The following is a 26,598-nucleotide window of genomic DNA, read 5'->3' on the forward strand; positions in this document are numbered from 1 at the left end:
GAATGACAAAAACTTAGAAAAACAAAGGCAGACCAAAACCCCATTCGACTTGCACAATAAAATCCTAATTAGCTACTGGCAATAATGATAATAAAAATATAGTCTAGACATGCTGTATTGAATAAAAAGAGGGAATTTTATGAGAGTGTAATGCACAGTTTAAAAAAATAAATAAAAAGCTCCACAATTGTGTCTGCAGTGCCAGTGACAGTTTATATTATCTTGTTTTATGAATAATAAAAGCAGCTTTGCAGTTTTCTTATTTGCTGATGTAAAGGGAAAGTATGCTGGTGGGTGTGAGTGAAGTCTGGGTCAGACTTGCACGCTGGAAACAGCTCAGTGTTTCATTAGCTTGCCTACTGTTGCTTTATTGTTATTGAAGTGGCTGTTAATTTAAGTTAAGTATAATGAAGAGCCTGCTGAGATTTAGGGACCATGGAATAGTCTTCTACAGTAATTCTTCCACTGTGCTTTGTGTGTGTGATTGCGTGTGTGCTTGAAAGCCGTTTTTGTCCACGCACCCATCTTAAGCAACATTGTTTAATCCTACAGTGCTTTTTTCCCCCCTCTGTATATTTTTGTAGAGGTAAGAAGACTGACACTGCTCTTTTATTGCAACAATGTTTGTAGATGGAGCCAGCAACTACTGATACTCAGGAAAAACAATTGGCCTTGTTCTAATAGGCCAGCAGTAGTAAGGAAGTAGAGTATTTAAAAAAAAACCAAAAAAAAAAAAAACCAAACAACTATTTTAAATCACAACTTTATAAACTTAACTTAATATTTTTGGTTCTTTTTTTGGTCACTGTCATATTGGTCAACTGGTTATCCTGGTTCTCAGATGATCCTTTCAAACTTCTGCTAAACAAACATTACTTTCTTTAGAAATCCGGTGTATGCCTGTTTGTAACAATGACTGTGGCAAGATCCTTTGTCAAGGGCCTTAATGCCTCAGTGTTTTATTGTGTGGAGACAGTGTGGCGATGCCGGTTGGTGCCACAGCGGAGGCCCATAAAACAAGTCATTCTCTAATTTTGTTTGTCGTTTGTTGCATGTAACAAATGTGGCAAAATGTCCTTCAACTGTCTTTCTAAATATACATAACATGGTGCACTGTAGAAGATCCGCGGACGGAAATGTGTGCTGATTCTTTACCGTGGTTGAAATGCAAAAGTGTCTATTTTTGTCAAGCTCTGGTGAGGAGTTTTTCCTCATGTCTGCAGCGTGCGGGTTCCCTTCAGCTCGCTTTGATCTTTTTCTGGAATCAAATGTAATGATTGTGGCTGACTTTGAAATCTGGAAACGCACTTGCTGTGCCTCATTGCAGAGCTCCTTTGCCTGCCTCGCGACTTTAAGCTGCTCTTTATTTGAGATACCGGACATTTCTGATGAGAAACTGTGAATCCTAGGCCATGGATTGTCTCATTAGTGCTGTGATGACAGGTGAGTTTTCACTGTCTGAACATAAAACACCAAAGTTGAAGGACAATCAAGCTTGATTGTTTCAATTTTTCACCTGCGGATAAACAGATCTGACCATTCAGGCCACTGCATTATGGAGTGTGCCCCTAGCTCAAAACATGCACTGGTACACTGAATACTTAATGATATGGAACCAGTAAAATAGTACTATTTTACCTCAAACACACTGCTAGTCCCTGCTCCGGGTCAGTCGGCTCTCTGAAATATGTATGAAAGCGGCTGTGATACTGCTTCAACTTCTGCAACAAACCATGAAATTCTCCCTGCTGCTACCTTGGAAAAATGTGGAATTTCATGTAGTTTTTCTGAACTCAGTGTGTAAAGGCCTTTCAGATGAAAGGATCAGTGCCACTCTTATCTTTTGATGTAGAGCTAGAACAAATCATACATGTTTTTTTTGTTTGGGATATGTTAACTGCGTAAAATATACAGTCATTGTTTACTGCCACGTTGTTGTTTGTTTGTTTGTTTGTTTGTTTGTTTGTTTGTTTGTTTGTTTGTTTGTTTGTTTGTTTGTTTGTTTGTTTGTTTGTTTGTTTGTTTGTTTGTTTGTTTGTTTGTTTGTTTTGCAACCAGAAGTTATCTTACACGGATGAAAGCTTAGAGGGATAATCTATCAGCTAATGTTAGCAAACCTGGTTAGCACATGTGTTCATAAACTGCCCAGGTGCAATGTAGACGCAGATATCAGCTAAGCAGTGCTAATAAAATACAGTTTCTATCCACTTCAAACCTTAAGCATAAACTTCTGGGATGCTTTGTACTACATAGAAAGTCGTGATATTAGTTAAATAATGATCCAAAAGCTTACAATAGCACATGCACAGTGAAGAGGTCTTCAATCACTCCACCAGCTGCCTGACACAGCCCACGCCAACTCAACTGCAAATGTAGAGTTGAGACAGGACCTGTTTTAACATGGCAGCCAATGGGGACTGTCTCCTTCTTGGAACCAGCCTCAAGTGGCACTTGGTGGAACTGCAGTTTATGCACTTTTGTGTTGTTGACCTCATTTATAATCACCGTAGGTCGCTGCTGGGAGCAAAAATGTGGTTAATCGAGTTTAGCATACAGACTGCAAATAGGATACACTAGCGCCTCTACAGCTCAGGCAGAAATATAACATAGCATAAGTCAATGAAGCAAAGCAAAGAAGCAGATACAGTTCAGTTGTGGATGACTAAAACTAACTGTAGTAACAAATGATTTTCAACAGAGCAGGTTGTTTCCTTCATCTATATATTTGACTTTATCTCTATGGTGAATGCCATATTTGATACATATTATATACTTTGTCTGGGTGGTAAATATTTTTTTATAAGTCTATGACTTCCCAGTATGATAAACTCAAAAATCAGATAGTATGACTGCAGAGGTAGCTGTGCATTATAAATTGCACTGCTACTGCTAAATTCACCTTTGGATCACAAGTACTTCTGTATTATTAAGTAAAATAAATTAGGAATTACAGGAAAATCTGACTTTTCCAGTCAGATTGCCATTGAACAGGCTGCTATTCAAAGGTCAGAACTCAGCTCCAATTCAAAGATAAACACAGCATAATGCAAAAACACGACAAGTGCCATTTCTCTGCTTAAACAGATTTTGTCACGAAAGTAGTCACGCTGTCAGAATCGTTCGTGTGACTAAGATCTAGTCCCACATCGCCATGGGAATTCATCTTTTGTGAAAGGCTGAATGGAAATCTGTGCACTCGGTTATTACAGTGGAGTATTAGTGTGCCACGAAGCAAGCAGCACTGACATGCAACTGGTAATATAATAACGTACTTGATAATAGAACAGCTTGTCTCTTTCAGTTTTGGTACTCTTAACCGCTTCATGTTTCACTCCTTCCCAGTGTCTTTCTCATTTATTAAGGATGATCTCTATATAATGAAACACTGATAAACAGAACGCCTGTCTGAAGGAAGACCACAGAGAACAACTTAATGTGTGTTAGACTATAATGCTAAACAGAAGGAGAGCACAGTCTGTCTTTCATGTGGTAACGGGACTATTTGTTGGAGTTGGGGCACCATGCCTTCATCTTATTTAAAGGCCTTTACGAGGCAATATTTCTATATATAAATATCTTACAGTTACAAACCCTGTGGAATTTTTTTTCATATGATAACACAATTTGTAGTCAAAGCATAGATTGCTTTCCTTTGTCAGTTCTTGCAATTTATGAGCCAATGGTACAAATGCCATACAGCTAAAGTCTCAAAACTTTGTCTTTATTCACATTATGGGACTTTGAGGGATTTTACAGTAACCATTTTGGTATGCCATGCAGTTATTCCAAATTTAGATGGTTAATTGCCATGGAACTTGTTATAGATGTTTATTGTGTCATGAAGATGAACACTAATGACTGTGGTCAGTTTTTCACCTATTCCATGACATGTTCCTGGTTCCACTTCCATTTTAAGTCGTTTTTTTCAATGAGATTTTGTACCCCGAATCATATCTCATGGATGATTCCAGTGCCTATTTAAGTCCTCTCTCTACAGAAATGTTGTGCTTAGACTGACTGCAACATATTAGCAGCCTGTGTTTCTAAATTAGATGGCAATTGCAACTGCATCCCTTCACCAGTCTCTCTGAAAGGGAGTCCAGTCAGTCCAAGTCGGACTCAAATTGTTTGGAAATGGGTTATCTCCCACCACGAGAGCCATACAATAACAGAAGTCAACGTCTGGGAGACCAGTTGGTTGCTGCAGCTACTGGAGATCAGCTGCCAAATGTGAAAAGAAATTCAGAACAGTCCTGAGCCATCAGCACCATCATTAAGTAAACAATTTAATCTGTTCAACGCACCAATCATAAAGGTGTCGTTCCCATTTCTTGAGTGCTAGTTAGCATAGAGATTTTAGCATGACCAGTAATGTTTTTAGGGATGTGGTAATCCCTGTGAGTTCCCCTCCCCCATTATCCTGTCTAATTTCTTTAGGGCACAGTTTGAAATTAGGCAGCTCTACCTTTTTGGTACTGTAATGAGTTTTGTATGTCCTCTCTTGCTCTTCAGTTGCTTTTAAAAAAAAATATTCCAAGAGGCTTGGACTGTTTACTTATCCAAGTGTTTAAAGATACATGATGAAGGATTTAGTGGCACCTCCATGTGTTTCAGACTGCAAACAAGTCACTGCACCTTGCACACCTTCCAACGGTAAGTACTAAAAACTTTGTTTTGTCTCTTCTGAGTTACTGTACAAACACGGAGGTGCAACATATCAGAGTTAATTAAATCACAACAATTTGTATTTTAAGGGAATACTGTCTAGTGGAAACATAATTATAAAGATTATGCTCCATTTCTGACTAAGGAGACCCCTGAATCCTGCACACTCATTAGGTGTGCTGGACTTGAAAACAAGCTTGTAAGTTGTTTTTCTTTACAGAGATTCTAACTTAGCTCTAATTTTACGTATGAAACATTTATCATTGTGACGCAAACGGCTCCAGTTGACACATGCGAGCGCAATCCAAAATAAGAGTTTATATTTTTCAGCTGAACAAAGAGGCCATTATCTCGGGGGCAGACCGAAGACGCTGACTGCTGATATTTCTGTTTGCTTAAACTTTATACTCGCAGTGAAACGGTGTTAATTTTGGTTTGCGGGTTGTTGGTGGTCGGGGGATTGCAGAGCGGTGCGAGGAACAGATGGTGTGAGTAAAACCTGTTTTAAACACTCATCCAGCAGTGACAGTGCAGCTTCTTGTCCTGTCTTTATTGTGAAAGTTCCCATTGGAACAGCCGCTGAGTGAAAGACGACAGCATTCGTGACACAGCAGATAATCATTTTGAGCATTTGGCACAATATGGTAATCACAGAGAATGAGAATGGGCCAAATAGTCATACTTGTTTAGCAATCAGCAAATGCAAGAGAAAATGCAAGAGCCCCATTCCCAGCCATAGCACACACATGGAAGTCTGTTCCCACTAGTGTCTTAAAATAGTCCCAGAGGGCTTTTCAATTATACAGGCCACGTAGTAAGAAGGGGCCCAATCATAAAACCAGAGTGTTTACCTCCTCTCTAAATCTTATTCTACTTTGATTAAGGGGGCAGACAACGGCTGTGGGGCTGGGATTGAAAGGACAGGGCCGGGGCACGATGTCGTACTAAAGTGCAGGAAACACAGTAGATGGTGTAATTGTCAGTCGTGTGTGACCCCAAGGCCAGCAGAGCATCTGCTACAATGCTAAACTGGTCCTTAAGAGTTGAAGTACAGATAGAAAGGGTGAGTGGGGGTTATATAAGTTGCAACGCTGGATTAAGGTGCATAAAACTGAATTTCAGATCAATCAGTATTCAAGGGGAATAACTTCATTTCACACATGAAAGCCAGAAAGATATATAACGAGGAGTAAAACTAAACCTAACATGTCTTCTCTTGAGTCAGAGAGGGAGGGATTGAGAAATAGTCTATCAAACTGCATTCTGGGAAGTGTAGGATCCAGTATTTTGAATCACATTTCTGTCTTTTAACTTCATCAGTAAATCACTCAGATCTTTTAAAGGACGTTTTGGGAACCACGCTGCACTTTCTTGGTTCCCTCGAATGAGAAGCTCACCAGGCATGTGCACAGTGATGTAAAACAGGAGGAGTAACGACCGGACTTCCTCAGCTTGAATCAGCGCGGCCCGTTTCACACACAGTCCGATCAAATGCTTGTCGTCAGAGTTGTGTCACAGGATTCCCTCACTGTCATCATGGAAATATTTCACCCTCCGCATGCGTATGCAAGATCGTGAATGGGTTACTTTGTCTTTATTTATACAAAGGGCCGCATGCAAGGGTGTGGATTCTCCTGTTCCCAGGTTTCTTTGTCCATCTGCTGCTTTGAGGAACAAGACAGACGGGTTTACACAAAGCTCCCTTTTACTAAATTGTAATGTAAATCACAACAGCAGCAAATCTTACTTTTCACCGCTGAACCTGCACCAGAAATCGATAATTTAACCCCTTTGGAAAGGCAGTTTAACTTCACCGTGTGATACGAGTCGTCTGGTTTACTACAAATGAAGGGTGGCAGAACGTGCTCAACACTCTAAGCAATAACTGCCGAATTCCCTCACTGCTGAGGGACGACGGTATTCATTAAAAAGTAAATATATTTAACAAACGTTTGTTTTTAAAAATAGGGCCTGGGTATAAATCATTGATGCTCATTTAAGACCGAATTAAATTTTTGTTGATCTTTAATTCAGCAGGTCAACCGCAGCACAAACACCCCCATCTGATCTTTTTCTGCTGGCTGGATGCCCAGGGGATTATGCTTTTTAACGAGCTTCTCCTCACAGGAGGTAGATCATCCCTATCAATATTTCAGCGCATATATTAACATTATCCAAATTGATTAAGTGCCTCGGCAACCTTAAATGTTGTTTATCAAAGGAAAGGTCACTTGATGTATTTGGCTGTCCAACAGGGTATCTTCCTGAGGGCTCCATAGGAAGACATGGTGTAATATTGATCAATGCTTTAGCTTAGCTTAGATTCATCGCTGCTAATGACTCGAGTAAATGTTTACACAGCCCTTCAGGGAGACTGTAAAGAAAACATCAATGCACATGTTTCAAAAATAAGGGAAAAGGCAAAATGAATCAGCAAAGACAACTGCCGCATACAAATCAAAGTTCACGTCAGCGACAAACCCATAAAATGTTCCTAAAGACTTAGATGAGTCATACAAACACTGGATAAAGTCTCACCCTCGCAGATGTGCTAACCCGCTTCTCTTTCTGGTTTGGGCTTGTGTTCTGCAGGGTTTGGGGGTTTTGCACGGTAAAAGGAGGGCAAAACATATGACACAAAAGACAAGCCTGCAGCAAAATGTTGAGCCTTATAATGTAACATCACAGGTAACGCGAGACAAGCCTTTTGTCTGATTGAGCAGGAATTTGATAGTGAAAATAGAACGCAGCAGTTGCAGCTAAACAGCGAGCACAAATGCTTTCCTTCCTCTTTACTGTCAGCTTATTCTAGCGCTAATGACTGATGTAAGTTGATATAACGTTTGATTAAATTTGAGAACCGAGGATTCAATTATTAATGCTAGCCTTCTATGAGCTCATAGTGGTGTAGGATGCCTATCTAATGCTTCATAGGAGAAGGTAAGATGATGTTACAGAGTGAAACACAAGCATTACATTTCCTTATTTTTATTATTTCATAGCCCCATGGAGAACAGAGTGTTGGGTTTTTGTGTTGTTCTTTTAAAAACCCACTCCTCATTCTTTCTGGCTTTCTTTGGGCTGAAACGTAGAGATTGCAGTTGAGGAAGATATTAATCATACGTTCACAAGCTCCTAGGATGGTCCCTCGTGTCAATTCTCACTGCTAATAAACAACTTTTCTGTCTAAACTCTCTCGTTCCATGTGGACAGCAATCCATAGTTACTGCTTAATACCATGTAATAAATCAAATATTAGAAAAAGAATTATGCATTACAAGAGATTGCACAATTAATCAAAAGATTCCTGCTATGTTTACATTCATCCGCTATGTTTTTGCGAGTGATGTCAACCATTTGGCAAAGCGTGCGCCACAATTTCCTCCAACTTTCAGAGTTGTTTTTGCCGACTCGAGGGGGTGTTTACATGAATTTCCCCAGTTGAAACTCTTTTTTTGGTTGTTTTTTTACTGATTATCCCAACATGACTTGACATGCATAATAGGCTTTCGGGCGATATACAAGAAAGGACGGCAAATACAATAAAAAAGTTACATTTTGTGTGGGAATCAGAGTCCTAAAGCTCAGGCGCAGCAGTGCTCTTTGAGCTGCTGTAGATGCAGAAAAATCAAAAATGAATATGTTTGTTTTTGAGAAATCGCCCCAGCTGATCAGGATTGTTTCCCTGTGTTGATAGGGGAATAAAAACATTCCAATCTGTGATCCATGTGTAAAGATGGTCAACTGAGGACACAAAGACCACTGGTTTAATTTATTAAATGTACTAACTGAAATCAGATCATCAGAGCTGCGTCAATAAAGGCATTTCATGCATTTTGATTTCAGGGACGTTACTTTTCCATCTTGTGTTTCCCCTGAAATATGATGGGAATGCAGCATTCATGGCTCAGCCTATGGGCCTTTTATATATGGAATCTTTAACAGGATAAGAGCAAACCTACACGGTCCACAAAGATTAACTGTTGCTATACATCCATGTTAATATTTCTTTGTGTGAAGGTTGCTAAATATTGCTGGATCTCTCACTCAAAACTCACTAATGTTTGGTAGGGGCATATAACAATGGTCATTTTAAAAGCAAGAATAAACAAAGCCAGGTTAGGTGAGACCTCCGCAGTGGCTGATATTCATTTCTCAGCATCTTGTACCAAACTCCCATTTTAAAACAAGCCAGATCTGCAATCATTATTAAAGCCACAAAGCACAAAACAACACTTACAAGACACAGAAAACGATGTCGCAATCACACCGAGTGAGGTTTTAAAAAGCCAGCCCTCCCTCCCTTTACAAACATCAGCAAGCCTATGGTCTGCAGCTCATTCATGATCTACCACTATGGACTTCCTGCTTGAAAGTGTAAGTGTACCATTTTGACTCAAAGCAAAGGGACGCCCTCTTTCTTTTCTCTGTCTTTGTTTTGCAACCATTCATGCCCTCTGGAGCATATGCTCCACCCAAACAGTATCTCCATGGTGACACACATACTGTATATAGACCAACCTTAAAGGTGTGCGTTTGTATGTCTTCTTTTTTTCCATCTGTACTCAACCGACTTTTGAACTGTGACAAGGGTCGAATGTCAACATCAGCAGATAAGGGGTTTCCCTCTTCATGGCCTCCAGTCGCCCAGGCAACATTCCTGAGTCGACAAACATTGAGCGTGTGCATACCAGAGGATCTCCCAGGAAGTCCAAAAGGCTTTCCTGCTGTGTTGTTGTCACTGTTGCTATAGTAGTGGCTCCCAGCCAGGGAGTGTGTGCAGGTGAACGCAGGTACGCTTACTGTACCTGTTACCCTCCATTCAAAGTACAAGTGGAAAGAGAACACCGTCTACCTAAGGACATACCCAACAGACGTCACAACTGATGTGATTGTGAGGTCTTTCTCAAATACAAAACATTGCGTTCTGGTACGTTTGTGCCTAGAAAGAATGTACTGACATGCTATAAATAATAGCTGTCTTTATTTGATGTACCCTCTCAGACACCTTTAGAACATTTCAAGTTCAAATGATTACAGCTTATTTTAAACTGGATCTGAACATCTTTTAGTTTAGCATTTCTAGCTTATTGCTAATTAGCTATTTCGTTTAGTTTCAGTTAAATAACTTTGCTTATTTGTTCATCCATTACATTACATTTAGTGCCTACTCGGTTTGACAACTCTTAGTGACCAGTTTCTACTAATGTACTCCATACTTTTAGCCACAAAACTGACAACTTTTAATAAATCCATTTTTAGCTAATGGCTCTATTTAAAGTGTGTCTCTTTAGGTTTTAGCTAACAATTTAGCTAACATTGCACACTTTATGAGCAAAAGTTCATCTGTTTGGTCCTCGGAGGGAACATAAAAGTCTGCTAAATCAAACATTTGGAGCTCACCGCTTTGGCGACCCCTGGGAGCAGCTGAAGGTAGTTTTAATAAACAAGTTTAGTTAGCAACTTTATTTCTGTAGGTTTAGCAAGCAATTTCAATTGTTTAATTACACTTGTAGCCAAATAATTGACAACGTTCATCAAGGAAAATCTAATAAATAATGCTATATAATGCATATCTACATTGTTAGCTAACAATTTCTTTTATTTAACCAAAATGTTAGCTAGTTTTCAACTTTTAGCTTTTATTCAACAACGCATTCACCTTTTCCTTGTTACTTATACTCATATTCCTTTTGGTTGCTGTTTTTCCAGCTTCCTTACGTTTTAGTTAACTTAGAAACGTTTAAGCTCAAACTTGTTCAAAGCCCGTCTTTCCTCGGCCTCTCTATCTGCGTTTGTCTGTGCCTCTTGCTTTTTCGTCAGAAACCTTTTAACCAGTTTCCCTGCACAACATTCCTCCAGTCTCGTGAAAACATAACAGCGTCACTAACAGAACAATTTACAGAGTCAGAGCAGCGGTGTCAGACCCCAACCCTTAAAAAAGTCATTGTACAGTGGTCCTGTGTGTTGCGCGCACACGCTGTTCGTCACGGTCACTAGGGAGGCGAGAGGCTTGCAGTCGTTCAGTGCAAACACAAACCAGGGCCATCTGCAAGCCTGGATCACCTCCAACAGCAACACTAGTACACATATACACATGCTTATCCACACACACACTTCACATGATATCATGAGCAGGGTGTCACTGGCTGCACCTCATCTTTTAATGTGAATGTGTGTGCTCTGGAGCCATCTGCAGATGTTTTCTGACAACCTGAAGAAGTTTTCTGGCTACATTTTCTATAGAGAACTCAGAGATATACAACAAGTAACATTATAAATTACATCACTACGATTTTGGTAAAAAAAAAACAAAAACAAAAAAAAAACTGTTCTTGCAGTGTTTGTAATGGACTTACATAACACAGATTGTGAACCAGATACGTCTCAGCTTAGGTCTTAGTTTCAGTGTTGTTGGGAAATGTTGAGAAAACAAGTGAAGCGTGCTGTTATGAAACTGTGACTGAGGCTGTATAGCAGCAGGCCAAAGTGAAAATGCCTCTTTCCCTGCCAGAGATTTGTATTGGAAACCACAGATCCATGGCACAGAACCACATGGGCCTTCCTTTAGGACTACAGAGGAAAACGTGTGCTTATTTGTCTAGAAAGCTTTAATATAGTTTCTACCATAACTGTAACTAAAATCAACTGTCTTGTCGATTTTACAGCAAAGAAAAAAAATCAAAGCTAAAGTAAACAAGCCTGAAACAGGTTGCCATAGTACTTAATGGACATCGTATGACTTTTCTCTCCTGTTAAACCTTGTAAATGAGCAGCAACTTGAACTTAAACTGGAGATTTCCCTTACACTGCCCTCTTCTTAGTTGTCCTCCTCCCATCTCTAATGGAAATGTTTTGAAGAGCACATCCTTTACTAATTAGGTCTTTGAGGTTGTCTTCTTGATCCACGGTGCTTGGATACAAAAAAAAAAAAACAGCAGTGGGTTTCCAGCTGTATATACTGTACAGTTAACCATCCATCAAGCTGGTCCTCTTTCCTCTGAAACTCCACAACATCCCTTTGAACTTACCATTATGGATTGAGAAAGAAAAACATATTTGACAGCCACAGAGTGTGAGTAAATTCTCATCACGACAGTCTGCGGTGTCCTCTTATCAGCCATGCGAACAGCTAATACACATGGATTATTAGTCAGTACACGTCCAGATTGTGCTGGAGCCTCTTGAGCTGTAACACAGGCTGTCTTTTAGTGAACAACTTTGTTTACCCAAGGCATATTTGGAGAAGAGCTGCGTTTTTCTCCTTTTCAATTTCAGCCCAAACCCAAACAACTGAACAGAAAACTGTTGATTGTTATGCATCCTTGTAGCTCGTATTTTGGTCTCCACCAGCTCTTGAGAGAAACAGATAATCGGGAAAACATTTATGTTATGTGCTATGTATGTGTTTCCTATTCATTTCTGAAACTTTTTTGAGTTAATGAGTAGTGTACGTTAGAATAATACTAATACCTACTAATATATTAACAATACTCATAATATATCATAATCCGGCTGCACTGACTATCTAACTGATATTCCAGCACAGTTTGCAAGAAGCTCTTCAGCTAAAATTGGGAAAAGAAGAATGAGAAGCAATAACTAGGTAGTAAGCTGCTTCCACAGTGTGTGGCTGCTATTACAACATCAGTTCTGTGGAGTTAATAGACCAACTAGATGGATGCTTTTTTCCGCTCTGTTTTGGACTCCACCAACCTTTTTTTGTCTTGTGCAATCGAGCAAAAAAAATGTTATCATTGGGTCAGTCATATAAAAAGATTAGTGCAATTTAATGCAGTGTAAAAAGCAATATAACAGTAAAATACTAAAATTGCAGATGTTCAGTAACAAACCACATTAGACTAAAATCAAGCGCGAATCAGAGCTGTCACTAAATCGATCTCGAGCGGACTGTTTTTTACCCAGGTCGATGTTCGAATGAGTCAGAGAGACTGACTCATATTTTTGTGTTTGTTTGGTTTTGTATTGTTTGGATTTTAACAGATGCATCAAACTGCTACCATCATGTGCCATACAGCTGATGAGATCTGCTGATAGTCTTATCGTTGTACTCTAAGGTGGTTGGTGCTGACTAGAAAGAAAACAACATCATTTTTGGCAAAGCTTTATCAAAAATTACAATCGCTCGTATTTCTCATCATCGGGAGTTTCCTGTCTCTGTTCAAAGTTTCGTGCTACGCGTGGCTCGTTATCTAAGAGCTATTGTTTAGAGAATTCGATGTTTCGTGTAACTGAAAGAGCAGCTGAAGTGATCAGATTTATCCTACCAGTGATACCAATTTGAATGGCTTGAGTGACTCTCTGTATGAGGAATTTGGTCATAATGTGTTTGTTTTTCTATGCTTTATTATTTTAACTGAGGTTTGATTTCCAGTATTTATTCAATCATACCTATTGGATTTTGGAGATAAGAGACAAGAGATTCATTTGTGTATAAGTTGCTTGACCACTGTCAAACTTCCAGCCATTTTCAGCTCTTTAAATCTTTTGTATCATCACATAATATTTACTTAAATTATATTATGCTTCCTTCAGTGTTTACACTGGGCCACAGACTTTTCCCTAACAATGCAATATGAGGCTAAATAATCACACCTCCTAACCAGAGTGCTAACAATCTTGGGATGATTGTGGAAATGAGCTCTACATCACAGCTGCACAATTCACTCATCTCCTCTAAGATCTCCCAGAAGAAATATTACAAGCTTATTACACCACCATTGCTCTAATATCTCCAGTGCTGCCTTGGAAGCGAATGCCATTTTGCATTTGCAAGAACAAGCTCCGTTTAGTCCATGCAATTTGGGCACTTTTCTCATTTCTCTGTTTTGTGCCTCCTCATCATCTCTGTTCTCCGTCCTGCTGCCTGTGACCCAGATATCAATCTCAGTACGCCATGATGCCGGATGCCTCACTTCCTAAGATGCACGAGAAAGACAGAGGAGCGAGGAGGATTTTTTATGATTAAGATTTTTATGTTCAGATGTATAAAAGAGATGCGGCACACAACTGGGATATACAAACCAAGGTGGGAATAGCACTCTACAAATAAGTATTGTTTTGTATTCATAGGTTAGTTATTTAAGATGATCAGCTGTGTGATTAAATTTGAAGATTGTGTGTGACAGATTAGAAAATGTATGTCTTCTCATATTGAGTTTAATTAAAAGCAACACTAAATATATACGTTTCATGAACATTGTTACACTCATGTGACATGTCTTTGCTATTTCAGTGTCAGTAGTGCCATCTAGTGATGGTTCTTTGGAGGAATGCTGCTGTTATGCTGCATTACAGGGAGGGTTTGGCATCATTAAATGCTTCACTTGTATTTGACCCCTGAAGGTAAAGTGGCTCAGAGCCATAAAACCCCACGAATCCCACACTTGCGGTATGCAAAGCCAGCAGCTTTCACTGTGAGACCGTGAGGGTGTCCAGGTGGGAAACATCAGGGGTATCTCAGGGAATTAACTGGGTCAAGCCATGAGACTCATAGAATGAGTGCGAGAGATTTTCACCAGTGAAACCAGAATGACTGAAACTATTGCTGGGTTGTTGGGTGGAAGTAAAGAAAAAAAACAAACAAATGGAATTTAAAGTAGTGTTGCGTAAGGTGAGGGTTAATCTCTGTATCACCCCACCAGCATAATTAGCTTAGTCACAGACATATAGGTCACTCCCTAAAAACTGTAAATCGTGTAGTGGTTGAAATTCATCAAAACCGACCGCCGTATCCTGTATGACTCATTAGATGTGTTGAAAGTAAAAATACGCAGACCAAAATAAAATAAATAAATAAATAAATAAATAAACTGTCTTTGGTGGGAAATTATGCCTCTGTATTTACTGTGTAGTCAAAGAATAAGCAAAAGAGAAGTGGTAGTAGAAAGTGAGAGTGTGTAGACAGCTGAAATGTCTTACTCATGTTTTCCTAGTCCACTCAGTATTTACAAAATCAAATTTTATTCAACATTTCCATTGTTATTACTCTGCTCCTCGTTATTACAAATTTAACAATATGATACAGTTTTATTTATATAGCACATTTAAAAACACAAAGGCACACCAAAGTGCTTCACAGTAATACAGAGAAACAACGTAGGTCAATAACAAAGTACAGATCGGGCACTAGCACAGACAGAATGGAGGCACTAATAGACCAGAAGAGTTAAGTAAAACAGGTATCAAGCCTCAATTCAGGAGGAAGGTCAGATCGTGAATACAAAATATCTACTAAGAAGATAAAAAAAAAAGCAGTAAAATTAATAATAAAATAATAAAATTAATAAAAAGTTTAAGAAGGGTATTAACTGGTTAGGAAAGCCAGGTTAAAGAAGTATGCTTTCAATCTTGATTTAAAAGATTGGATAGTGTCTGAGGCATGAATAGAAGCGGGGAGGCTATTCCAAAGGTTGGGTGCAACTGAAGCAAAGGCAGGATCGCCTTTAGTCTTCAGTCTAAACTTTGGTTGGGCCAGGAGTAATTGACCTGATGATCTTAATGCACGACAAGGAGTGTACAGATTGAGGAGGTCAGTGACGTAACTGGGCGCAATATTATTCAGGATTGTAAAAGTGAGTAGCAAACTTTTAAACTCAATGCGATATTTGATAGGTAACCAATGTAAATCAGCAAGAACTGAAGTGACAGAAGCAAATTTTCTAGCTCCAGTAAGAAGGCCAGCCGCCGCTTTCTGAACAAGCTGTAGCCTTTGAAGAGAGATGGATTGGAGACCACAGTAAAGAGAATTGCAATAGTCTAACCTGGAGGTCACAAAAGCGTGGATAAGTTTTTCAAGTACCCTGCGGTACTTGATTCACATAGAACATTTTTCAGTGTATTTGCTGTAGTGATACCAAGTAATAATAAGAAATAAGCAGAAAATGATTTACTTTATGATTTACATCACACAAACTGTGTTTTTTTTTTTTAAACAGAAAAGTCTGATGAACAAAAATTTTAAAGTGTCAAAACTTATGCTATGAATGTGCAGTTTAGTGTGTTTTTGAGGAAATAAAAATTGGCAAAATGACAAAAAAAAACATAAACTCTTGTGTTGTTTCTCTAGGTACACCTCTTCAGTTGCTCATTACTTTAAATATCACATCAGTTAATCACAGCTCCTCAGTGTTGGACTGTGTATTTCATTAACTGCTAATCTACTAAGATTTTGCCACACAGCCATCTTTAGGGTTTGCGAAGAATGGCCCGAAAAATAGGAAATATCCAGCAAGCAACATTTTGCTGAGGGAAAAGGACTTGTTAATGACAGAGGAGCTAAAGCGTCGAGCTCATAGGAAGGCAACAGTCACTCAAATAACCATTTTTACAACCAAGGTATGCAGAAGAGCAACTCACAACCTGTCCAAGTGGGAAAAACATCGCCTTGTCTGATGAGCCTCAATTTCTATTGCAATGTCTGGGTGGCAGGGGCAGAATGTGGAGTAAATAAAATAATATGAAACCATGGATCCATCTTGCCTCGCCCTAAAATCAAAAGCAGGTCAACCCAGTAATACCCGGTAAAATAAAGTGGCCAACTAGCACATCTTAGGTCAACAACTACCAAGAGTTAAATTCTAACACCAGCAGTGATCCCATTCATGGTGATCTCAATAAGACACTGCAGGTAGGAGCAGTTGACAGAAACAAAACAAACAAAAGGAACCTGCACCAAGATAAATACACTTTTTTCCCACCTTTTATGGCTGCACCTACCTTTTATACTAAAGCGTGTACCAACACCTAAGCAGTGACTAACTACCAAACCGTCATCACTCCTCCACAGTCTGCCAAGTGTCCGATGACTCAAAGCATGGATGATGTCCAGGCAAATGCAGTGAGAGTAAAGAGCCTCTGAGCCATTGCAGGGATGGATGTGTCATCGAAGGAAAAAGAAAATATGAGTGAAAGAAAATATGTTTCTGAGATCAGACTTAAGGGTAAAGCCGGAAATGTTTATTATGCAAAGAAATTAAATGTTATCCTAGAATAGAAAAGGGGGAAACAAATAACAGCAGGCAAACAGGATAAAGGGTAAAGCAGTCGTGTTTGATTTTTAAAGTTGCTGAAGAGTTATTTCACCGCATCCGTTTGTTTGTTTTCTTCTTGGCTGTCTAAAAACTTTGAGATATCATTATCTCACCCAAATACACCTAAATATTTGATGCGCTCATCTCCCTGATGTTCACAGTTTTATTCCAACTCCTGCAGATAGAAAAAAGGGGAAAGATATGGTAATGACATTTCAACAAATCAAAGGGAGACGTGCCTTTGGAAACGCACTGCTCTCAGTGCACGCACACTCAGCCTGCAATGTGATTTTTAATTGAATGCAGCTTTTGTCATCCGAGTGATCGATGGATTTAAATATCAGTGGTTCTTCTCTTGTGAGGGTCAATGGGTTTAAAAGGCTATTGCATACATATTACAGTAGGTGGCAGTGCATAACATGAATTCATTTTGTGCAAAAGCCTTTAAAGTGGTACACATCAGTATTGTAGTTTTTCTTTCTGTCATTTTTTTTGTGTTTCTGAGTCACTCTGCCCTTAATGAGGCCTGAAAAAAACTTTACAGCGAAGTTCTGTGGTTTTATTTCATCAGTGTCGATCTGGATTGGATCTTGATATGCACTCTGACACACGGAGAAGACGAGAAAGGAAATATAAAAAAAGATGAGCATAGACACCAATCATTATGTGACCAGCAGGGCAACAGTGCACAGTCATATTGAGGTTTTAATGTGTCTTTATCTTCTTTATGTCTTACTAAACACTGCACACCAACAGGCTGTGCCTTACTTTCCTGATAATACAAATTGCATAGTGTATTATAAAAGAAACAAAAGTGTATTGAACTGGCTTTTAAAGGAAACAAATATAATCTCTGTTATTCATCATACCGCTGAGCCAGTCACATGTTATTTGACTAAAAAGTGGTACTGCTCATTATCAACATTTTGTCTATTGATTTTGTCACTGGGATAGCTGATTACAAGCTGCATGTTGGATTGTGTAATACAACATGCAGCTTGTGTTCAGGCTGTCCATATATATAGCAGACAAGTTCTATGGCTCATTATATCACATTTCAATGATTTACAGTAATAAATTCATTATTCTTTATTCTTCATGACACATCTGCCTGTAAGTGAAACAAACATGATGACATATGTAAGAAATTCCAGTGACTGCTGAAATATTTTAATGCTTCCAATAGTTTCCTTAGTATCAAATCAGCCATCTTTCCCACTGTTCTTGTTATACTTTCTGCATTAGGTATGATGCTTAATGGATTTATTATATCACCTGTTATAATAAAGAGGTGCTGCATAAGCTAACAAGAAAGAAAAATCAAGGCATTAAGTTTGGTATTTATCAATAATGCTAATTCAGTGTATCTGTGGCATAAACCTTATGGTCTAATGAATTTGTTAAGGACTGTTTATCTGCCAGATCAGAGTCATTGATACTGACTCATTACTCCAAGTGAAACCCACCATTTGTGATCAATATCTGACCATTAATAGTTTAATTGCTGAATTAATAATAAATGTGACTTATATGAATAATTGAGAGGAGTAGTAATGCAACACTGATAATATGAATATGTGATATAAATGTACATTCTTAAAGTATAAAGTGCTGGATAAAGTGTTAAAAATGTAGCCAATGAAATGATAAATGACTGAAAGACCAAAAAATAAACACACTTTGAATGTGTGGAAAAAAATTTGTAACGCCGAATATCAAGCTCTTTCCACTGACCACATTCACAGTGAGATGGGGTTAGGGATAAAATTTGCTTGTGTTTCATCTGACTGGTTATAAAAGTAGTGGGGAACTGGAACTAGAACACAAAACAGCCCAATAATAATGCATTTCTAAGGATGTTATACATAATTTTCCATTTCACAACACCTACTAGAGAGACTCTGCCTGAGTTTAAATACACTTGACTTAAGGACAGCTACTTTTTAATTTAAAAAAACAAACATATTTTCTAGCAAGCCTTAACCAAAATCAATCCCACAGAGTCAACACTCTACTCCTTTAACAACAGAAACAGCAATAGGGAGAAATACTTGATTTCATACAGCGGTCTGAAGAAAACTCATGTCTCTGTTATTAAGACTGTGGGCTGCTGTGCATCATAGTGAGTCCAGGGCTCACCAGAACAGACAGTAATGAGCCTGACCTGTCCCCCGTGGCTAGTGATAAATGACATGAGGCCTGAGCGGCTTTGCTCTCTAGCATCTGATTGACAGCACGGTGAATCATAATTTGGTCCTGCGATACTTTACGTATTTGATTGTGTTACGTGTACTCAGATACAGTTGAGAAACACTCCTCTGAGAACAGTCACAATATTCAATGTTCAATGTTTAGTGATTAGTTAAGTTTTGGAGCATCCTTCATGTTGTGTTGTTTTCCTTGATATGAGCAAATATGGAGCCGCACAACAGTCAGCTCCCATTAAAGGATTTTATTAGCTGTGCAGTGTTTTCAAGCTCAAGGCTCTTTTTTTCTCGACTTCTGAGCCGAAATGTTGCAGAGCTTATAAAATCCTTTTACCGGAAGAGATCCATCTGTTTCAGTTGGGTTTTTTGTATTATTATTATTATTATTATTATTATTATTATTATTATTATTATTATTATTATTATTATTATTATTATCTTTTTATTCGGCATCGCTCCCTCTTCTCTTCTCATTCTCATCTGCCCATCAACATATTTACTGACTGATGAGTTTTCCATTTTTTTGAATGAACTATTTTTGATTATCTTTATTTATTAGCCAGTATTAACTGTTAACTCTCTTTAAATATATCATTGAGCACCCCACCGTATACAGGTTTACTTTTACAGTGTCTCTTGTTCCAGGTAAATTAGAGGTTTTCCTGCAAAGAGGAATCTTTCTGCCTTTTCCTAAAGAGGTTTCAGTCAGATTCAGAAGAAAACTTCTAGCAAGCTTTGGTAATTAGAAGGTTGTTTATTTGATCATAATAGACATAAAGATGCCAAAAGATTGTTATTATTATTAATAATAATAATAATTAAAGCTGCAAGCAGCGTTATGAGGGCCCTCGCACCCCAGCACATCGAGCCACGCCCAACACCTACAACCAGCACGTCCGATCTGATGTCACATTGATGGAATTCATGCATTTAAACACCAGGTAACAATTCATCTCATTCAATCATGATTATAGTCGTCCCACTAGGTGGCGCTCTAACCATTACTGACAAATGGCATAACAAACATTTCCGAGCTCGAGTCTCATCATGCCTGTGACCTTTGGGAGAGATTGGACATTGTGTTTTTGAGTGACAGCAGATTACTGCTTTTTGGCGAGTGATTGAAACTCCACGTGCCGCCATGACCACCCCGTTTCCCTGAATGTAAAAAGCTTCGCAATTTAACATCACAAAGGTCTTTAGATTCCACAGAGAAGATATCGCGTCAATCTGACGAAATCCCTTGGAGGAGTTCGTCAAAGAACGGTGCCTGAAAAGAGGGGAAAATGTCGCCAAAATTACACATTAATTTTAAAATGGCTGACTTCCTGTTGGATTTGGGATATTGTGCCAAGAGACTTTTTTCTACATCTTGATATCTTACATAAGCTTACCAGGTTTCAGACTCATAGATAAAACACAGAGCAGGGACTGATGTTTTGAAATATTGTAGGGGGTGCTCTGGAGCCATTTTGCGCTATTCAAGGAAAGTGATCACATAACAACAAAGCCTTCATCACATTAAATCTGTGGGCCAAATTTCAAGAGTTTTTAAACTTTCCAAGCCCCTCAAAAGCCACTTCATTTTTCATGGTGGTCTGTATCCCTGAAGACGTCTGTGTCTGTCATGCTTAATAAAATTACATTTATTCATTATATTAAACCAAATACACTACATACACTATCCCACCTTAGTTGGGATAGTGTATTTGAACTGGGAGGGGTACGAAAACAGAAATCGGTTGAATGCAGTCTGCTATGTACTGACATCTAGTGTTGAGATTTTGCACACTGTTACTTTAATCTTGATTAATATTCACAATAAAAATATTAATCAAACATTTTGAAGTCTGTATGTGTTTCATAGTGTCTAACTGTTCTGGTACATTTAAACCTAACAATTACTACATGATGGAAACACGTCATGTTATCTCTTTTAATAAAGTTTGTGTATGTATACACAGGTCATGCTGATATTGAACAAAAAACACAAAGATCAGATGTTAATCAGATTTATTTGCTCTCTTTCCTTCTTAAACATGTTTTTAATGTTAGTTATGATTCAGAATTGGTGACTGACCCTTTCTCACTGTCCCTCTTCCCTTCTGTTTTTCTTTTCCTTCATCTTTCTTTCTCCCTTTCCTATCCCTCAGTCATGTCTGCCCCGTCTGTAACAACTGAAAATAAAATAAAATAAACAATAACAACAATGGACCAATACGGCAAGGCCGTGATGATCCATTTGGCAAAGTAAATCCATTGGGTATCCTTCTTGGTCTTCAGACAATTCTGACAGCTAAAGAACTAAATGGGACAGGCAAAAAAAAGAAAAAAGAAAAAAAAGAATTGGTGACTGAAACAAGTATGACACATACGGACATCAGGCAATAAAGACACAATAGATATAACCTCGGTAAATGAAATTGGTGTACACCAGGCCAAAGCAATGGTTTTGACTGGAACAGTGTTAAACCCCTGGGTTTGATGTCATTAATCAAATAAAATTTAAAATAATTTATTAAATGTTTGAACAGAAATATTTAAATCTTCATTTAGTTCACTAATTCCAATTTTAAATAACTGACACATTTAATTATTTAATGGTGTATTTAATTCATTTATGTATTTAATTTTGTCACTCCTTGCCCCCTAATATTAATATTAGTTGTAAATAAGAAAACACACGAAGACAAAAAAGTACCCCAAATTGGATTAAAGTCGTATTTCACCAATATCTTTTCCTTGGGACCCAGTTTTTAAACACCTGAAACCTTTGACTCAGATATAATGTGTTGTGAGACACGTGTGGCTCCTGAGCCACTGTCTGTGAATCACAGCATTCAGTAATGTCCATGACCCACACATTGGATTCCAACTCACTGTTCATCTAAGACCTGAAGTCAGGATAGCTAATAATTTATTGACAGCTCCATTACATGTGTGTGTCACAGGTCGTCTCTAGAAACTCGACATAACCACAGTTAATGCCTTTTATGCATTCATCATTTGCTAGAGGGCATTGAAAACTGAATAACCTGGCGCAAATTTCTTCATGTTTGCTACCTCACGGTCCGATTTTGAGTGCGCATGCATTGGCACCATCTCCTTCCAGGTAACAAGGAAATTAAATCATTCACATGGGTTCCTGATTGGCAGAACTAACTCGAGAAAAAAAAATTACTCTAAATTTTGAGTTATGGATAGCGTTTTTTCTCTAAAGAGTGATACATGTGCCAGAAACGGCTGCCCCTGCTTCCTCCTCTGGATGCTTCTGAATTGAAGATTCACTTGTCCTCCTCCAAAAGGTCCAGGTGGTGTACCAAATGAGAAGGAGGGGAAGAGGGACTGTAGGAGAGTTAATATCAATAAAAGCTGAGCAGGAGCTAAGAGCATGAACTATGAGAGGCTGAAAACAGAGCAGGAACTATGAACTAGGGGACTCAGAGCTAAGAGGGAAGTGGAAAATAACATGAACTGTGACACTATGAACTATGGCGCATTCCGGAATTCTGAACATTCCGGAACCATGGCGCATTCCAGAATTCCGAACATTCCGGAACCTTGGGGCATTTCAGAATTCCGAACATTCCTGAACCTTGGCGTATTCCAGAATTCCGAACATTCCGGAATTATGGCGCATTCCGGAATCCCGAACATTCCGGAACCTTGGTGTATTCCGGAATTCTGAACATTGTGGAACTATGGCGTATTCCGAAATTCCGAACATTCCGGAACTATGGCGCATTCCGGAATTCTGAACATTCCGGTATTCCGAACATTCCGGAACCATGGCGCATTCCGGAATTCCAAACATTCTGGAACCGTGGCGCATTCCGGAATTCCAAACATTCCGGAACCTTGACGCATTCCGGAATTCCGAACATTCCGGAACCATGGCGCATTCCAGAATTCCGAACATTCCGGAACCTTGGCGCATTTCGGAATTCCGAACATTCCTGAACCTTGGCGTATTCCGGAATTCCGAACATTCCGGAATTATGGCGCATTCTGGAATCCCGAACATTCCGGAACTATGGCGCAAGGCTCTGGATTTCCGAACATTCCGGAACGTTGGTGTATTCCGGAATTCTGAACATTGTGGAACTATGGCGTATTCCAAAATTCCAAACATTCCGGAACTATGGCGTATTCCGAAATTCCGAACGTTCCGGAATTCCGAACATTCCGGAACCTTGGCGCATTCCGGAATTCTGAACATTCCGGAATTCCGAACATTAGAGGAACCTTGGCGCATTCCAGAATTCTGAACATTCCGGAATTCCGAACATTAGAGGAACCTTGGCGCTTTCCGGAGTTCCGAATATTCCGGAACCTTGGTGTATTCCGGAATTCCGAACATTCCGGAATTATGGCGCATTCCGGAATTCTGAACATTCCGGAACTATGGATGTGTCCTTGATGCAACACAGTTGATTTAAGTGCCAAATGACATCCTCAATACGTCTTGAAGTTCTCCAGAGGCTTGGTAATATGTAAACCCTGCAGGACACCGGCCCTTGAGGCCTGGAGTTCGACACCCCTGTGATAGACAATGGGCAGGACTGTGTTTTTTAAACGCAATATGGATAACATCTTGGAGAAGCTCATAGCTTTGAAATGGGTAAGATCTTGGAGAAGAAGAATGGGAATTGAGAGAATTGGTGACCAGTGACGGACATTTGACCAACTATAAAAGCTGGATGCAGCTGTTCACACTAAACATAAACATTCACCGTCTTCACTCATGCAGCTATCTCGCTGGCGCCAGCTGAAGGCCTGCCAAGGTCGAAGCTGACTGGAACAACAAAAATTCTTCCATGATAAACAACTGTTGTCAGCACTCTTTGTTCCTCCTTTAAGGCCACATGGGTCCACTGGAGACTGTTGTCCTTCGCTTAACTGGGTGTTGTGACACTTTCTCTCAGCTGAACACGGGATACACACACGCACACACACATGTACACTGATACTGATACACTCTCACCGTCACCCTCCCTTCCCCAAATCCAATGCCTCCTCCCATGCTTACCTCCCATCTGATGTGGACAGCGTATCAGCTGGAGGTGCGATCAAATATTGCAGCGGTCCCAGATCCAGCTGTGCACACTGGAATGTTGTTTGTCTGTGTTTTATTGTGTTATGGTGTGATGATATCTGTGCATTCCTGGATTATCCCTTTATGTTACATATTTCACTGTTTTTTCCTTTGCTACCTAACCTGGCCTGTCTCCCCAATGTCATGTGTATTTTATGTATGGTCAGCAAGGTCTGTCGTCTCAGTTGTGGGCAATTCATCTCATCTCATCTCATCATTATCTGTCCTCCAGGGAGTTAATTATGGTTAATTAGGTTAATTATGATCAGTGTTGGGACTAACACGTTATTAAGTAACACGTTACAGTAACTACGTTATTATTGTGGTAACGAGCACGGTAATTAGTTATTATGCCATAATCAGGAATGCGTTAGTCGTTACTGGGATTTAGATAGAGTCGTTACTCGTTACTTCGTGTGGTGGCTATCGCGGTGCTTCCACAGATTCAGTAACATTAGCAAGTGGTGGAGGCCAGCAGGTGGAGGACGGAAAGGGGACGCAGAAGGAAAAGAGACCAGAGGCGGCCGCTGGTCCAAGTGTGAACTGAACTTCAGGTAAGAAGTTATGACCTGTAGTCTATCTGGATCAGATATAAACCAAGTTTAGGTGGAGTTTATTTTCGTTATTCTGACTTTTTCCATACTGTGTACTAGCTAGCATGACGGAGTTTCTATAAAGCTGGGTGGGTGCTATGAAGTTAATGATGTTGAACTTTATTTTGTTCATAAGTTATTAGAGTTGCCAACCGTCCCGTCTGGTATTCAGAGAAAATATTACGCGTTTCGTATTGAGGTGAAAAGGAACAGTTTGTCCCGTAATTCAGCTACAATGAAAAAGGCACAAAGCTGGAGTTATTCTGTGTCTTTGCTGCACAGTTGCCTCTTCTTCTTTCATTCTCCCCCGTCCCTCTCCTGTGTCTACTTCAATCATGAAAACTGATCAACGATCAGCTGATCGGCTCTCTTGTTTGTTTATCGCCCACTTTGTGCCAGAAAGAGGAAACCAGCCGATGTCGCGTTAAACAACAGCAGCACGTTTAAGCTTGATCAGCTGTTGTTAGAATTTATTTAATATTAAATTCTACTATCAACTGATGTTTGCTGGAGCCACAGCTGCAAATAAGCTGCTGGTCATGATATCGGTTTGGTTATCTGGTGAGAGGGAAACATGAAGATGAAACCAGGAGACGTCCTTACTGAATCATCAGAGCTGAACAGGTGATGGAGAAACATGTTTACCTTTTAGGTGACATGAATGAGTTGAAGGGAAGTTATTAGATTAGATAGAACTTTATTAATCCCTCGGGTGGGTTCCTCTGGGAAATTCGATTTCCAAAAAAGCACAGCACCGACAGAAGCTACAGAGTTACAGAATATTATATATATATACACACACACACACACATATATATAAATACAGAGACAATATAAATAAAATATACGAAGGGGATAAATAGAATAAATAGGAATAAAAAATAAAAATACAAGTGAATTGCACATTTCAAGTATTGAGGTCTATTGCACTGTTGACTATTTACAAAAGTATTGCACAAAAGGTATTGCACAGTGAGGTGAAGAGGCACTACAGCTTAGTTGTTCCCCCCTCCTTTGTCCTCCTGTTTCCCCTCCCTCTCCCCTCCAGAGAGGAGTTAAACAGTCTGATGGCGTGTGGGACAAAGGAGTTTTTAAGTCTGTTAGTTCTTGTCTTTGGGAGAAGCAACCTGTCACTGAACAGACTCTTCTGGTTGTTAATGGCCGTGTGCAGAGGATGCCTGGCATTGTCCATAATGTCCATCAGTTTCTTTAATGTCCTTTTCTCTGCCACTGTCACCAGAGTGTCCAGCTTCATGCCGACCACAGAGCTAGCCCTCCTGATCAGTTTCTCCAGCCTGGATGAGTCCTTCTTTGCTGTGCTGCTCCCCCAGCACACCACAGCATAGAAAAGTACTCCAGCAACCACCGACTGGTAAAACATCCTCAGGAGCTTCCTGCAGATGTTAAAAGACCTCAGCCTCCTGAGGAAGTACAGTTGGCTTTGGGCTTTTTTATACAGGTGCTCTGTGTTGCATGACCAGTCCAGTTTATTGTCCACCCACAGCCCGAGGTACTTGTACTTGTTGACCACCTCCACCTCCTCCCCCTCTATCTGAACCGGCAGTGGACCTGCTCTAGACCTCCCGAAGTCCACAACCAGTTCCTTAGTCTTTGAGGTGTTGAGTTGCAGGTGGTTTGTGTGACTCCATGCGACAAAGTTCCTCACCAGACTTCTGTACTCCTCTTCCTGATCATCCCAGATACACCCCATGATGGCTGTGTCGTCTGCAAACTTCTGAATGTGGCATAATTCAGAGTTGTAGCAGAAGTCAGAGGTGTACAGGGTGAAGAGAAGAGGGGACAGCACAGTTCCCTGTGGTGCTCCTGTGCTGCTGACCACTGTGTCAGACGTGATGTCCTTCAGCCTGACGTACTGTGGTCTGTCGGTGAGGTAGTCGGAGATCCAAGCAACTAGGCAGGGGTCCACCTCCATCCTGTTCAGTTTTTCCTGAAGCATACAGGGCCGGATGGTATTAAAGGCACTG

Source organism: Rhamphochromis longiceps, linkage group LG7 (genome assembly GCF_057381845.1).
Source record: "Rhamphochromis longiceps isolate RC_006_pf linkage group LG7, R_longiceps_female_GT1.1, whole genome shotgun sequence".
In the NCBI taxonomy this organism is placed as follows: Eukaryota; Metazoa; Chordata; class Actinopteri; order Cichliformes; family Cichlidae; genus Rhamphochromis; species Rhamphochromis longiceps.